At 32.4% G+C, this 4,636-nt stretch overlaps 1 pseudogene; it reads left to right on the forward strand.

The window, feature by feature from the left end:
* Positions 1-2,391: 2,391 nt before the first annotated feature.
* LOC111738462 lies at positions 2,392-2,510 on the forward strand (annotated as a pseudogene).
* The last annotated feature ends 2,126 nt before the right edge of the window (positions 2,511-4,636 follow it).

The following is a 4,636-nucleotide window of genomic DNA, read 5'->3' on the forward strand; positions in this document are numbered from 1 at the left end:
ACACACACACACACACACACACACACACACACATTATATAGGCTAGAAAAGTTTTTTACAATTTTTGGTAAATTTTATTAAACTATAACATACGTATGGGAAAGTGCACAAATCATAAGTATGCTGGATGAATTTTCACTGAGCAAACACTTCTGTGTAATTACATTAAACCAAAGGAAAAAAGTCATAAGGGATATGATTGATAAGACTGACAACATAAATAATTTAAAACATCTGTATATCAAAAAAATGTCAAACAGAATTACAGGGGTAAACTATAAATGGGAAAATGTTTTCAGATATATAACAAGGATAATTACCTCAATATTTATTTTTTCAAAGTAAAAAAATCATTAAGAAATTTGGATACCCTAGTTAAAATATGAATAATTTAAAACATTTGTATATCAAAAAAATGTCAAACAGAATTACAGGGGTAAGCTATAAATGGGAAAATGTTTTCAGATATATAACAAGGATAATTACCTCAATATTTATTTTTTCAAAGTAAAAAAATCATTAAGAAATTTGGATACCCTAGTTAAAATATGGTTAAAGTACACAAGAGGTGATTAAATATATATATGTGTGTGTGTATATATATATATATATATATATATATATATATATATATATATGTATGTATGTATATATCTTTCTCTTACAGTTAAAGAAATTGGAAATCCTGAAAAATATATAACACCCCATAATGGAAGATGCTGTAAACAGGCTTTTGTATACACTTCTAGTGAAGGAATAAATGAAGTCCAGTTTGAATGCAGGGTGGAGGTGGGGGTGGTGGTTGTGTGCAATCTGTAGTTGGTATTATGAACACTTTTACCCCAAAATTATTCTTCTAGAAGTAAAACAAGAAATCACTTAAAATGTCTAAAAATTGGGTTTGATTTAACAATATACGTTATGATCTTCTCTAGCCATTAAAAACCATTACAGAAGAATAATGAATACCATGAAAAAAATACAATATGTTGACATCAAACTATAAAACTAAATGTATGCTAAAAACTCAGATTTTGAAATAAATGATATACATATATATGTGCCAAAAGACAATACGCATAGATCTTACATCAAAATGTAAACAGGTATAAATTTAGATGAAGAAATATGGTGATTATTTTTCTTTTTGTGCTCTTCTATGTTTTCCAAGTTTTCTGTAGTGAATATTAATTTTCTAATCAGAAAAAATATTATAGGTAATAAAAATAATTTTAATGTTTCCTATAGTGTGATTGCCTAAAGTCTGCATCTAAGTAGTCAAAAATTCCTTTTATGTGTGTTAACTGCACATAAAAGAAATAAAAATATTGACTCGTTTTCTCTTCTCTGTCTAAAAGTGATAAGAAATCTTATACTTATCTCTAAAGATGTAGAGGTTATGGATGCCTCTGTGGTGAAATCCAGAATCTTGACACAGCATTAAGATATACCACAAGATTAATAAGAACAGCCACAAGTAAACTACCAACATAATACATAGAGATAAATACAACGTAGAGATAAATATACTCCTGTAACACCAACTACACAAAATGTATTGAATTACTTGTGTATCAAATTACTATGATAACAATGTTTGAAGGGTTCCACTCAATTACATGGAATTACAAGTATGTAAATATTAAACTTTTATGGACTTGCCTAATAAGATCATCTAGAAGGGATTACATGAATACTTTCTATCTCTTCTTTTGCAAACGATGTTGGCATTTCCTCCTTGTATGGGTAGAACTGGAAGATCACCTCTGAGCCGATCATTATGCATTTTGTATCCCAGAAGGACATGTGTGATGACCAGGAGAAAGGTGAAAAGCGGCGTTTAGTTTAAAGCCAGCCCCTGGGCTGAGAAGTTGAGGGAAACCATTTATATCAGGAACCAGGGGCCTTCTGGGAAGTGAGTGACAGTTTTCTCCCCCTGCCCTCTAAGTGTTCTGAGGATTGCTTTCCAGTAGATTCACAGATTTGGACTATGGTGATCAGATTTTGAAATGCAGACAAGTGCAAAGAAGAAAATCACAACCATAAATATTCCTACCATCTGGAATAATCACTAAACATATTGTCTTATTTGCTTCTAGTGTATCTTAATTATTGATAAAAATTACTCAATTATTATAACATCAACATATGCAGATCACAAAGAATTTATGGAATGCAGTAAAGTACAAAGAGGAAAGTGAAATATCATCAAATTCTGTCATTAACAACACAGTAGTGAACCTCACTTAAGACATTTTTCAGTGAAAGAAGACGAGTGAAAGATAAACTTCTCTACAAATGAGAAAATATAAATTTTATTTCTAAACACAATTTAATTTAAACATATGAGAAAATAAGTGAAATTAAAGGAATTGTTGAAATTCAAAATCAGTCTACGGCCATGCCACCCTCAACATGCCCAATCTCATCTGATCTCGGAAGCTAAGCAGGTTCGGGCCTGGTTAGTACTTGGATAGGAGATCACCTAGGAATACCGGGGGCTGCAGGCTTAAAAAAAAAAGAAAAGAAAATTCAAAATCAGGACATAGCTCTTCACTACAAGAGATAACATTTTCTAAAAGATTCTTAAGTTACAGAATTTAAAAAAAATAAATTTCGTGTTTATTTTTTAATAAAATCTTTACATCTTAACTGATAGTAATTCTCCTAAGATCTAGGACCTTACACTCTCACAATTACTCCCAATGTTTTTTGTTATTTACATTATTATAGTTTATACATCATATAGTTTTTTACATTTATTTTCCAGTCTGTAGCAAAATTTCCATAGTAATTTAGTGTCATTTCTCAATTTTAACAGTTAACTGCTCACTCATATTGTTCACAATTTCTGTTTCTCCTTTCTTTGCTTCAATCTCCTAAATGGCTGATTTTTTTTCTGAACAAGTAGTTCTTTTAATGAATCTTGCATTGCCAAATGTTCTTAACTTATGAAAATATCTACCTGTTATTTTGTTCTTGAATAATATCTTGTCTGAATAATAATTCTTGGGTTACACTGTATATTATTCTTGGGCTCCACACTATTTCCCTTTTTGAGGATCGTTTTAATTACCGATTGCTGTGTAACAAACTACTCGAAATTTTAGCCACTTACAACAAACCTTTGTTATCACACACAGTTTCTGAGGGTCAGGAATCTGGGAGAGGCTTGTCTGTAGGGTTTCTGGCTCAGGATATCTCGTGATAACCCATTCAAGTTGTAGGCTAGGGCTGTAGTCATCTCAAGGGTTGATGGGGCCTAGAAGATCTTCTTCCAGAATGGTTCACTCATGGTTGTTGTTGAGAGGCTGTTTCTCCCTGCCTGGTGGCAAAAGACTTCAGTACCTCAGTGCCTTGGCCCTTGCATAGCAGTTGGCTTATTCCAGAATGAGTGACCCAAGAGAGTGGGAGTGCAACCAGCACAGAAGCTGCAGTGCCTTTTATACCTAATCTTGGAAGTGAGGTACCATCACTTCTGCAGGATTCTCTGTGGTTCACACAGACCAACCCTGTTAAAACAAGGGAGAGGACTATATCAGGTGTAGATTCCAGGAGGCAGGGATCATTGAAGGTCATCTGGGAGGCTAGCTACTACTGCTCTTCTCCCTCTAGCATTGAGCATTGCCATAGAGAAATCAGAAGCCATACTAAATTCTCTCCCTTGCTAGTAGTTTACCTATAAAACCTGATGCCTCGGGAGAAAACTTTAATTTTGAAGCTCATTAGTTTGTCAGTTTTCTTGGGGGTGATATTTTGTTCTGCAGACAGTTTTTGGTTCATTTTCAAGATATTTCTTAAATTATATCTTTGAATAAAACTTTTCTTGAGTTGTTGGGTTCTCTTCTTCAAGAAGGTGAGTTATGCATAGATTATCTTTATCTTCCAAATCAATTAGTTCTTTTCTAATTGCTCCAATCTTTGGCTTTTTCATTCTGCTTTCATCGTGATTATGTCTTTTACTAATGTAGTTTTTACCCGCATTTATCACATCTCTTACTATTTACTATCAGTTCATTAGTTGTGTATTAATATTGTTTTGGTATTTACTTTTTTCTTTTAGGACTTCAATATTTCTACCTTCAAAATATCATCCTGTTATTTGATCATTTATCTGAGAGTTATTGATTTATTCAGTTCATGTTTTCATTAAGCTGTTTTATAGTGTAAAACAATTGAGAGACATTTTCTTCTGTTATATTGTTTATAATATGTGGCCCTAAATATCTCCCAGTATGATTTGGTCAGACTAACAAAAGTGAGAGAAAAAAGAAATAATATTAAGTAACTCATTCCAACTTTCAACTTCTCAGGTCTGAGGCACTACGAATAAGTGATTTTTTTTTTCACAGCTCTTATGAACATGAAGAGTGAATGATAATACTTAAGTAACTATGTGGCCCTACCAGTTCTGAGATATTAGTAAGAATCCGGAAACGATAACCTGAGCACAAGTTTAGTAGAAAAAAATCACCAATAATGTACAATCCCCTTTTCTCCCTAAAATTATATAATCACTAATCCTTCTTACAACAAATTCCTGGAGATTATCCATTTTTTTCATTGGAATTTTGCTATGTCGTTATTATTTAAAATAAATATCAGGAAGGAGGGGCTTAGGATATCATTTTGAGTT

The sequence above is a fragment of the Pteropus vampyrus genome, unplaced genomic scaffold, assembly GCF_000151845.1.
Source record: "Pteropus vampyrus isolate Shadow unplaced genomic scaffold, Pvam_2.0 Scaffold38, whole genome shotgun sequence".
Taxonomy (NCBI): domain Eukaryota; kingdom Metazoa; phylum Chordata; class Mammalia; order Chiroptera; family Pteropodidae; genus Pteropus; species Pteropus vampyrus.